The sequence below is a fragment of the Trichosurus vulpecula genome, chromosome 1, assembly GCF_011100635.1.
Source record: "Trichosurus vulpecula isolate mTriVul1 chromosome 1, mTriVul1.pri, whole genome shotgun sequence".
Classification (NCBI taxonomy): domain Eukaryota; kingdom Metazoa; phylum Chordata; class Mammalia; order Diprotodontia; family Phalangeridae; genus Trichosurus; species Trichosurus vulpecula.
In genome coordinates, this window is record NC_050573.1 from 72,972,024 (window position 1) to 72,984,619 (window position 12,596).

At 39.3% G+C, this 12,596-nt stretch overlaps 1 protein-coding gene across 6 annotated transcripts in view; it reads right to left on the bottom strand.

The window, feature by feature from the left end:
• The window catches only part of MLLT1 (MLLT1 super elongation complex subunit), a 90,781-nt gene that overhangs the window by 28,069 nt on the left and 50,116 nt on the right, over window positions 1-12,596 (bottom strand). The gene's annotated exons all lie outside the window — the stretch shown is intronic.

Sequence of the window (12,596 nt, forward strand, 5' to 3'; positions counted from 1 at the left end):
AAACCTTCTTGAGAGGCAGAGGACAGCATATTATAGTGGAAAAAAACACTAGATTTGGAAAATATCCAAGTTAGGAGACCTGGGCATAAATCCCAACCCTCACTTACTAACTGATGACCTTGGGAAAATCATTCCCCTTAATGTCCTTATCATCTGTAAAATGTAAGAGCAGGATGATTTTTGAGGTCTCTTTCAGTTCTAAAGTCCTATTAATTAACTCTTCCACAGGCAAGAAGTAAAATGCCAAGCATAAGAGACCAAAATTAATAACAAGAACAATAGCTAATATTTTATATGGTGCTTCCTTGCCATGTTCCAGGCACTGCGCTAAGCACTTTGCGTTTGATCCTCACCAACTGTTGGAATTAGGCGCTATTATTATCCCCCTTTTACAGATGAGGCAACTGAAGCAAACAGAGACTAAATGACTTGTTCAGGGTTATACAACTAGTAAATGTCTGAGGCCAAATTTGAACTCAGGTCTTCTGGACTCCAGGTCTGGTGCTACTGTACTACCTACCTTTGAAAAATTAAATTTAATGGTTCAATTTTTCCCAAATTTTCAGAGTTTTGGATAATAAAATATACTGAATCTATTCATGTTATGCTATGTAAACTCAACCTTGGAATGTGGAGTCTGATCCATAATTCATCTATTTTTTAAAGCACTGGGAAGCCCAAATACATGGTGCCAGCAATAGCAGCTCAGCAGCAGTTTCAGATGTTCTCAACCCAGAGATGGTAAGAGGACTGGAAAATTGGTCAGAAAGAGATTACAGGAGACCCTCTGCTGGCACTTGGTATAGCTGGCATTGATTGGCAACTTGACTGCCCATAAGCAATTCTGGGTTGTAGTTCTACAGTGGAGAAGAGCACTGATGGTTGGTCAGAAACCATCCAAGGGCCCTGGTCACAGTTCCAAGGCAATAAAAGCACTTGTGCCTGCAGGAAACCAGAGTTCCTTCCTGGGTAAAGACCAAAGTACAGACCAAGAGAACAGTGACCACACCTCTCCCAGAAGCACATCACCTTGGAAGTACTCAAAACTCGTAGACTCCCAGAACTAGCTCTGAAAACAGCAGCACAATAAAGCCTGAAGCTTGAGACAGTGCCTCCCCATCCTTAGGTGAGCAGAGCCCAAGTTTAACATAAAATTCAAAGTCAAGAAATAGGCTGGAAAAATGAGCAAACAACAACAAAAGATAATTTAATCATAAAAAGCTACTATAGTGGTAGGGAAAACCAAGACAAACTCAGAAGAAAACAATAGAAAAACAGCTACAAACAAAGCCTCAAAGAAAAATGCTAACTGGAAGCAAGCCCAATGAGAATTGCTGGAAGAGTTAAAGAGATAAGAGTGGAAGAGGAAAAATCGGGAAAAGAAATTAGAGTGATGCAAGGATAATATGAAAAGAGAACAGCTTGATAAAAAGGTACAAAAAATGCTGAGGAAAATTACACTTTAATACTTTAAAAGGCAGAATTGGCCAAATCAGGAAAAAGGTACAAAAATTCACTGAAGAAAAGAACTCCTTTAAAATTAGAATTCTGTGAGTGGAAGCTAATGACTCCATGTGACATCAAGAACCAAGAGAACAAAGTCCAAAGAATGAAAATACAAAGAAAATGTGAACTGTTTCATTGGAAAAACAACTGACCTGGAACACAGATCAAGGAGAGAGAATTTAAGAATTATTGGACCACCTGAAAATCATTATTAAAAACACAGCCTAAACATATTTCAAGAAATTATCAAAGAAAACTGCCCAATATCTTAGATCCAGAGGGAAAAATAGAAAAAGAAAGAATGCACCAATCATATCCTGAAAGAGATCCCAAAATGAAAACTCCCAGGATTATGGCCAAATTCCAGAGCTTTCAGTCAAAGAGAAAATACTTCGAGCAGTCAGAAAGAAACAATTTAAATACTGTGGCACCACAGCCTGGATCACACAAGATTTAGCAGCTTTCACATTATAGGAGCAAAGGGTTTGGAATATGATATTCCAGAAAGGGAAAGGAACTAACATTACAACCAAGAATTACCTACGCAGAAAAAATAAGTATAATCCTTCAGGGAGGAAAAATGGATATTTAATGAAATAGAGGACTTTTGAGCATTCTCGATGAAAAGGCCAGAGCTGAATAGAAAATCTGACATTCAAACAAAAGACTCAGAGAAGCATAAAAAGGTTAACATTTTAAAAGATCTTGTAATTGTTAAGGGTCTCAATCTACATTCCTATATGGAAAGATGTACCTGCAACTCCTAAGAACTTTATCATTGAGGCAACTAAAAGGAGTTTACAAAGACAGAAGGAATGGATATGAGTTAATTATATTGGAATGATCTTCTGCAAAAAATGAAGGGGTAAGAAAGAGGGATGAACTGGAAGAAGGTGGAGGGGAGAGGCAGAAAGGAGCAGAATTTCTCACATAAAAGACGAGTACAAAGAAAAGCTTTTAAAGTGAAAGGAAAATTGGGGATGGCAGGCAATGCCTGAACCTTACTCTCACTGGAATTGCTTAAAAGAGGGGAGGATATGAACATGAATATACATACATATGTACATATATTGTGTATATGCATACATATATACACATATATACATAAAAATATACTCATTTGTCTATAGAAATGCAACTTATCCAACAGGAAAATAGGAGAAGGGAATAAGAAAAGGGAGGATGATGACAAATGAAAAGAGCAAATTAAAAGAGATAGTGGTTAGAAGCAAAACAGACTTTTGAGGAGGGACAGGATAAAAAGAGAAGTTAGAAACAGAAGAAAATGGGATAGAGGGAAATATACCGTAATCATAATTGTGAATGTGAATGGGATGAGTTCACCCATAAAATGGAAGGAGATAGCAAAATGGATTAGAATCAAAATCCAACAATATTGTTTACAAGAGACAAACTTGAAACAGAAAGACAAAGAAATAAAAGGTTGGAGCAGAATCTAACATACTTCAGCTGAACTTTAAAAAAACCAAACCAAACCAGGCAGGAGTAGCAATCATCATCTCAGACAAAGCAACAAGCTAAAATAGGCCTTATCAAAAGGGATAACCAGGGAAACTATATTTTGCTAAAAGGTAGCAATGAAATAATACAAAAAATTTTTCCACCAAGTTTCTTCGATAAAGGCCTCATTTTTTGAATATATGGCTGAGCACAGATTTGAGCCAAATTTATAATAACAAGAGCCATTCCCTAACTGATAAATGGTCAAAGGATATAAACAGAAGTTTTCAGAATAAAAAAATCAAACCTGTAAAATCATAAGAAAAAATGCTCTAAATCACTATATATTAGAGAAAGCCATATTAAAGCAACTCTTAGGTGCCACCTTACAAATGAGGGAAAAATAGGTACACTAAAGAACTGTTGGTGGAGCTGTGAACTGGTCCGACCATTCTGGAGAACAATCTGGAACTGGGCCCAAAGGGCTATAAAACTGGGCATGCCCTTTGATCCAGCAATACCACTACTAGGTCTACTGCCCAAAAGATCAAAGAAAAAGGAAAAGGATCTATAGAGGATTTACAGAAACATTTATAGTAGCTCTTTTTGCGATGGCAAAGAACTGGAAATTGAGGGGATGTACGTTAATTGGGGAATGGCCGAAAAAGTTGTGGCATGTGATTGTGGTGGAGTACCACTGCATTATAAGAAATGATGAAGGGGGTAGTTTCAGAAAAAACATGGCAAGACCTATATGAACTGTTGTACAGTGAAAAGAACCAGGAGATCATCGTGCATAGCAACAGCAATGTTGTAATGATGATTAACTGTGAAAGACTTGGCTCTTCTGATCAAAACAACGATCCAAGACAATTCCAAAGGACTTAACGATGAAAAAAATGTTATCTATCTCCAGAATGAGAACTGATGAACTCTGAGTGCAAATTGAAGTATGATTTTCTCACTCTATTTTTCTATGCTTTTTAAAATAATGTGGCTAATATGGAAATGTTTTGCATGATTTCACAAGTATAATTAATATATCACCTGCTTTCTCAGTGGGTGGGGGAGGGAGTAGAAGGGAGGGAGAGAATTTGGAACACAAAATTTAAAAAGAAAAGAATGCTAAAAATAAATAATTTTAAAAAGTATTTTAAAAACTGAGAAATTGAATTTTTGGACTCAGATCATAAACAGGGGCATGCATTCCTATGATTACACAAAGTTTATGATGGATGAATTCTGAGTTTCTTCCATCTCTGCTATTCTCATCTGCATTTACACTGTTAACTATTCCATGATGGAAGTTCTCTCTGAAGGACATGACATTTACATAGATCAGCTAGTATCAAATCTAAGTATGCTGAAAAAAAAAAAGAGGCTAAATCTGATTTTCTCATAGAAACAATGACATAAAGGAAGGGTTACATTCTTGATTAAAAAACTTTTTCCCGACTTTGAGTAGATGACCATGTTTAGTGAACTCCTATCTTCACTGAGTAGCATAAAGCCTTCTATATAAATCAACTAAGACAGGATATACAATACAAAACATGTGAAGTACTGGCTTATTTAACAGCACCTCAGAAAGGCATTCAGGCCTCAAGGAAACTGCTGGAAGAACACTACATGAGGGGCCAGACACCAGAAGAGGCTTACTAAGATCTAGCACTAGAAAGGATAGACTTACTCATGTATATCAAGAAGGCTGAATGGACTCTAGGGTTTGTTCCCTGCTATAAGCACCAAAAATATTAACACAGGTATGACTTGGTAGAGGGCTAAAATTTCAGAATGGCTTGAATGCCTTTCTGATGGGAAAGAATTCAAACACCTGGAAGCTACCTAATATCACAGGATTTAGAATGAGGCAATATAATAATTCAGGTGTTAAAAAATCATTTAATCTAATCCCTTCATAATATAGATGAGGAAACCAAGGTCCAAGGGTGAACTGACTTACCCAGGGTTATAAAGACAATAGCAGTGTAAATAGCCTGCTTACAGCACTTTATGGTATGCAAAGCACTTTATATGAATCACCTTATTTGGTCCTCACAACAATCGTGTAAGGCAGGTGCTATTATTATCCCCATTTTACAGAGGAAGAAACTGAGGCTCAGAAAGGCTATGACTTGCCCAAGATCCCACAACAAGTAAATGTCTGAGCCAGGTTTTGGAATCAGTAAGATCTGGGTTAAAATCTAAATCTTTATCTGCCAAGCCAGTTAAGTGGCAAAACATGGTTTCCAGCAAGCATAGTTTTTTGTTGTTCAGTCATTTCAGTTGCTCCTCATAGAGTGGTTTGCCATTTCCTTCTCTAGCTCATTTTACAGATGAATAAACTGAGGCAAACAGGGTTAAGTGACTTGCCCAGGGCCACATAGCTAGTAAATGTCTGAGGCTGGATTTGAATTTAGGCAGATGAATCTTCCTGACTCCAGGCCTGGCACTTTATCCACTTTGCCACTCAGCTGCCCCAAGCATAGCTTCTCTGACTCCTACATCCTCTGCTCTTTCCAGCACATCAGGTAAGTGAAGGAAGAAAGAGAAAGGCAATCTCATTTAGTGTAATACAGCACTGCCCAATACGACTATCAGAAAAAGGAACAAGGGGATTCCTGAACAGATCATTATATGCATCAGATGATATTAGTAAAGTAAATGTTGGTGCCAGCTGGCAGCCACAAATGTATCAGTGACTGGACTCAAATTCTTGATGTCATGTTCCCTCTAATATGCTACTTAAGGTTATTATACCTTCAAATCTAGAACTGCAAATGTTCCTCAGAGCCCAGCCTCATATAGGAATCTACTCCCCAATATTTCTGGTCACAAGCCAGCTTCCCTCTCACTGTAAACAGACCAAAGCCCTGAGGTTACTGGACAAACCAGTTCAAGTTCCCAAAACAGTATGTGTAAGTGAACACACAAATCCAGCCCTGCTCTTCAACTTCTTCCCTCTGAATAGCTAGGAGAGGCAGAAAGGTATAGATCCTCCTGGTGGGTGCACAAGTCAGGCAAATGAACCTGCCAAGGACTAGTCCTTGTGCTGCTCCAAAATCAGACTCAGGACCGTAACCACTGAACAAGAGACTCCAACAAACTCAAAACAGTTCAAGTAAGATTTCTTCTATCTAACCTGGCTGGTTCCATAGCTCTCACTTTCCCGGAACAGAAAGTGTGTCTAGAACTCCCCTTGTCTTAAGTTCCAAGGAAACTAAACACAGCTCTGGACAGCAGTTTTTTTTTTTAGCACCAACAGTCTTCAAATGTGCATTCTCTGCCCCTGATGACTGTGTCATAGCTGGTCCAACAAACTGTGATAAGTAACTCTCTTCAATTTCCTCTTATAAGCATCCAGGAACCACAGCACAAGCTTACAGGTACCCTAATATTTCTAAAGTTCCTAAATCCATCCTTCACCTCATAACATCATCTTCTCCACATCCCACTCATATACTGTTCTTAATACCATCACCTTCTTATAGAAGTCCTTTTGTGTTTGCCTACTGGAATCCAAAGCATCCAGTTAGTCAAAAACAAAGCTCCTTTGGCAAGAAGTTCCATAATTGCTAGAGTTGCAGAAGCAGAAGTTGGCTGAGCCCCCCTTGACCAGGGAAGCTGTTGAGGGGATTCCTGCAAGGGTGGCAGCAAAATGTCTTCTCAGGTCCCTTCTACTTCAAAAGCTCTAGGATAGCAGGAGCTATAATCTCCAAGTAGCTTTCCAGCCAGTCTACAGGGGTTTGGTCAGCATTTTGACAACTCTCTCTTTGCTTTCCCTAGCATGTCCAAGAACCCCAAATGGCCAGTGACAAAAGCAGAACTACCAGGGAGGGGAGGCTCTTAAGCATGGCCAGATGTTACTCAAATCCTAATGGATAAGACTACAGTACAAGGGGGCGGAGCCAAGATGGCGGCTGGTAAGCACGGACTAGAGTGAGCTCCGTACGGAGTCCCTCCAAAAACCTATAAAAAATGGCTCTGAACCAATTCTAGAATGGCAGAACCCATAGAACAGCAGAGGGAAGCAGGGCTCCAGCCCAGGACAGCCTGGATCGTCTCTGGGTGAGGTCTATTCCACACGGAGCTGGGAGCTGGGAACGGAGTGGAGCAGAGCCCAGCCTGAGCGGCGTGGACGATCCAGACCAGAAGCCGGGCGGAGGGGGCCCTAGCGCCCTGAATATGTGAGCTGTGGCAGTTACCAGACCCCCTCGACCCACAAACACCAAAGACTGCGGAGAAGGTTAGTGGGAAAAGCTGCAGGAGTGGAAGGAGTTTGCGGTTCGGCTTCCAGCCCCGGGGGCAGCGGAGGTGGGGCAGCTACAGCTGTTGTTACTTCCGGCTCCAGGCCCACCTGGTGGGAGGAATTAAGTGGCGGATCAGAGCAGGAGTGCAACAGCCTGCTGAAGATCTAAGCCCAGGCTGGACTGGGGGTCCTTGGGGAAGGAGGAGTGTGGCTCTGACAGAGCTGGCACCTCCCCGCCAAACGTAGAACATAGAACTCGTTAGTCTACAAGCAGTCATACCCCACTGAAAAACTCAAGGGTCAAGTTAGTTGGTTGGGAATATGGCCAGGCAGCGAAAACGTGCCCAGATTCAGTCTCAGACTTTGGATTCTTTCTTTGGTGACAAAGAAGACCAAAACATACAGCCTAAAAAAGACAACAAAGTCATAGAGCCTACAACCAAAGCCTCCAAGAAAAACATGAACTGGCCCCAGGCCATAGAAGAACTCAAAAAGGATTTGGAAAAGCAAGTTAGAGAAGTAGAGGAAAAATTGGGAGGAGAAATGAGAAAGATGCGAGAAAACCATGAAAAACAAGTCAATGACTTGCTAAAGGAGACCCCAAAAAATACTGAAAAATACACTGAAGAAAACAACACCTTAAAAAACAGACTAACTCAAATGGCAAAAGAGCTCCAAAAAGCCAATGAGGAGAAGAATGCCTTGAAAGGCAGAATTAGCCAAATGGAAAAGGAGGTCCAAAAGACCACTGAAGAAAATACTACTTTAAAAATTAGATTGGAGCAAGTGGAAGCTAGTGACTTTATGAGAAATCAGGATATTATAAAACAGAACCAGAGGAATGAAAAAATGGAAGACAATGTGAAATATCTCCTTGGAAAAACCACTGACCTGGAAAATAGATCCAGGAGAGATAATTTAAAAATTATTGGACTACCTGAAAGCCATGATCAAAAAAAGAGCCTAGATACCATCTTTCAGGAAATTATCAAGGAGAACTGCCCTGATATTCTAGAGCCACAGGGCAAAATAGAAATTGAAAGAATCCATCGATCACCTCCTCAAATAGATCCCAAAAAGAAATCTCCTAGGAATATTGTTGCCAAATTCCAGAGCTCCCAGATCAAGGAGAAAATACTGCAAGCAGCCAGAAAGAAACAATTTGAGTATTGTGGAAACCCAATTAGAATAACCCAAGATCTGGCAGCTTCTACATTAAGAGATCGAAGGGCTTGGAATGCGATATTCCGGAGGTCAATGGAGCTAGGATTAAAACCTAGAATTACCTACCCAGCAAAACTGAGTATCATGTTCCAAGGCAAAATATGGAGTTTCAATAAAATAGAGGACTTTCAAGCTTTCTCAGTGAAAAGACCAGAACTGAATAGAAAATTTGACTTTCAAACACAAGAATCAAGAGAAGCATGAAAAGGTAATCAAGAAACGGAAATTGCAAGGGACTTACTAAAGTTGAACTGTTTTGTTTACATTCCTACATGGAAAGATGATGTGTATGATTCATGAGACCTCAGTATTAGGGTAGTTGAAGGGAATATCCATATATATATATATATATATATATATATATATATATATATATATATATATATATATATATATATATATATATATATATATATATATATGTATGTATGTAATATATATGTATATATATATGTTTATGTATATATATAAGTGAATGTGTATGTATGTATATATCTATGTGTATATGTATGTATGTGTATGTATGTGTATATATATGTGTTTGTGTATATATATATGTGTGTATATATATATATATATATGTAAAACAGAGAGAGCAGACACAGGGTGAGTTGAAGATGAAGGGAAGATATCTAAAAGAAATAAAATGAAATTAAGGGATGAGAGAGTAACATACTGAGAGAGGGAGATAGGGAGAGATAGAATGGGGTGGATTATCTCGCATAAAGGTGGCAAGAGGAAGCAGTTCTATGGGAGGAGGGGAGAGGGCAGGTGAGGGGGGAATGAGTGAACCTTGCTCTCATCAGATTTGGCCTGAGGGGGAATACCATACATACTCAGTTGGGTATCTTACCCCACAGGAAAGAAGAGGGAGGAAGATAAAAAAAAATAAAAGGCAGGGGGATGATGGAGGGGAGGGCAGATTGGGGTGGAGGTAATCAAAACAAACACTTTGGAAAGGGGACAGGGTCAAGGGAGAAAATTCAGTAAAGCGGGATGGGTTGGGAAGGAGCAAAATGTAGTTAGCCTTTCACAACATGAGTATTGTGGAAGGGTTATACATAATAATACATGTGTGGCCTAGGTTGAATTGCTCAACTTCTTAGGGAGGGTGGGTGGGAAGGGAAGAGGGAAGAGAATTTGGAACTCAAAGTTTTAAAATCAGATGTTCAAAAACAAAAAAAGTTTTTGTATGCAACTAAAAAATAAGATACACAGGCAATGGGGCATAGAAATTTATCTTGCCCTACAAGAAAGGAAGGGAAAAGGGGATGAGAGGGGAGGGGGGTGATAGAGGGGAGGGCTGACTGGGGAACAGGGCAACCAGAATATAAGCCATCTTGGAGTGGGGGGGAGGGTAGAAATGGGGAGAAAATTTGTAATTCAAAATGTTGTGAAAATCAATGCTGAAAACCAAATATGTTAAATAAATAAATTGCATTTAAAAAAAAAAAAAAGACTACAGTACAAGAATCACAAGAGCTATCCACCGACAGATGTCACAGTGGCCTTCATAATTTCCAGCTCTAGCTCTTGCCTGACGTGAAGTAACAGCCTTTAAATCATCGCCTACCATCTGGAGAAATTTCAGCTCTAAGTATACAAGGATAAAAAACAACAACAAACCAATCAGTTAGCAACTGTCTCAGGTCAGTTTTTGGTGGCCCCACTAAACAATACAAACTGTGCTGCAAAACCACTTGCAAAGTAGGCAAGTACTCTCCAGGCACATGGCTTTCTTATCTGAGCCTCACAGCACTGCAATTCATGCACTTCACTCATAAAACCACTTTAGCACTAGGAAACCCTTAAGTCAATATGTAAATAAATATGTCTATAATTATTTTGACTTATTTTTATTTTGTCAACATTAAGTATTAAGCATGTGGCAGGAACTACACTAGGAGCTGGAGATACAAGCGTAAAAGTGAAAGTCCCTGGACTCGAAAAGGGAACAGATTAATCTTCATCGATTAAAGAGTCATTAGCTGGAGGCAAAGGGGACTGACAACGAGGTGAATCAGGGAAGGTCCTTTGAGGGAGATAGCGCATGAACTGAGCCTTGAAGGAAGCAAAGAGTTCTGTGGTGACATGAGAAGGGAGAACATTCCAGGCAAAAGGGACAAACTGTACTAAGGCACAGAGGCAGGAAATGGAATAGTGTATACAAGAAATTGCAAGTAGACCAGTTTGTCTGAATTGTAGCATGCACGAGGGAAAGGAATGTGTAATCAAAGTGAAAAGACAAGCTGAAGCCAGATTGTGAAGTGCATTACATACCAAAGAGAATAAGTTTATTTTATCCCAGAGGGAATGGAGAACTATTAAAAATTCTTGAGTTGAGGAGTGACAGGGTCAAATCTGTACTTTTTTAGCTGTGTGGAAAATAGATTGGAGAAGGTAAAGGAATGGATGCAGAGAGACCATTTCTACAATTTCAACAGATTTAGTTACCTGACTTCTCAGCTCATGGAAAATTAGGAGAGGGCTGCTACGGGCAGGCACACTAACGGTAACAAGTTAATAGCTGGTAACATAGGAAGAACCCATTAGCCTCCCAAAATCCTATTAAAAATAAACCGAAGAATTAAACAAACTCAACAGTATAGGGTCACTTGGTGAAACGGTAAGTAGTCCTATGTAATTCAGCAGACCAGATGACACCACTACACTATGCTATAAGAAACTATTAAAATGAAGACCAGAGATGCTTGGCACGTTGTCTTATATAAACTGATGCAAAGTAAAGTAAACAGAAATCAGGAAAACAACTTAGACAATGACTGCAATGCAAACTGAAAGAACAAAAACAGCAACAAAATAAAACAAAACATTTATGTAATTATGATAACAAATCTTGGCTCCAGAAAAGAGAAGTAGGAAAGCACCTCCTTTCCTTTTTTATAGAGATGGGGGACGACAGAATATTACCTAATGTTCAAATCAATTGGGTTGGCTACTTTTGCTGACTACCTCTCCACCTCTTGCCTTTTTATTCTTTGTGATAAGAGATGGATTCATGAACAGGGGTAGAGGGGAAGGCTCATGGGGATAGAATGGAATCGGAACCATGATTTTATTGGGTATGGAACTCCTACTATGCAAACTCTTGGGCAATGAATAAATTCAAAAGATATCAATAAAAACTAAAGGGAGAAAGAAAATTAGAGCTGAAAGAAAATTTAGAGATAATCTATTACTAACCTCCTCATTTCACAAATGGGGAAACTGAAGCCCAGAAATGGGAACTGATTTGCCTAAGATCATAGAGCTAGTAAGTGGTGGGTCTTAAGCTCAGGTCTCAGACAGAATTTCAGAGGACCTAAGCAGTTTTCTTTTCCAACCTATTACCTTAAAAAAGAATGCCTTATACAACATATACAGCAAATGGTCAGTCAATGGCCTGAAGACATCTAATAATGGAAGTTTTTTCCTTTTATCAAATTTAAATTTACCTCTTCCCACCTCTAGGGTAAAACAGAACAAATCCAATCTCTTTTCAACATGAGAGACCTTTAATATATGACAGCTATGAATATTCTTCCCTTGCCCAGAATCTTTTCTCCATGCTAAATATTTCCATTTCCTTCAATCTATCTCCATATGACATGGACTCAATTTCTCCTGATGTTCTTCAGCTTGTAAATGTCCTTTCTAAATTGTGTTGCCCAGAACTGAACACAATAATCCAGAAGTGGTCTAATCAGAATACAGTAGGATTGTGACTTCCTCACTTAAATGGAAATGATAATAACAGCACCTACCTCACCAGGTTGTTATGAGGATCAAATGAGATAATACCTGTGAAAGTAGTATCTGTAAAAGCCTGGCACATAATAGGCTTGTTATGTCAGTCTTGTCCGACTCTTTGTGATCTCATTTGGGGTTTTCCTGGTAAAGATACTGGAGTGGTTTGTCATTTCCTTCTCCAGTTCATTTTACAGATGAGGAACTGAGGCAAATAGGGTTAAGTGACCCATCCAGGGTCACAAGGCTAGTAAATATCTGAGGTGAGATTTGAGCGCAGGAAAATGAGTCTTCCTGACTTCAGGACCAACACAACACTCCAACCACTGCACCCCCTAGCTATTGCACCCCCACTTTAGGAGCTTGTATTTTATTGGGGGATACATAATGTATACCAAGTAATATTGTA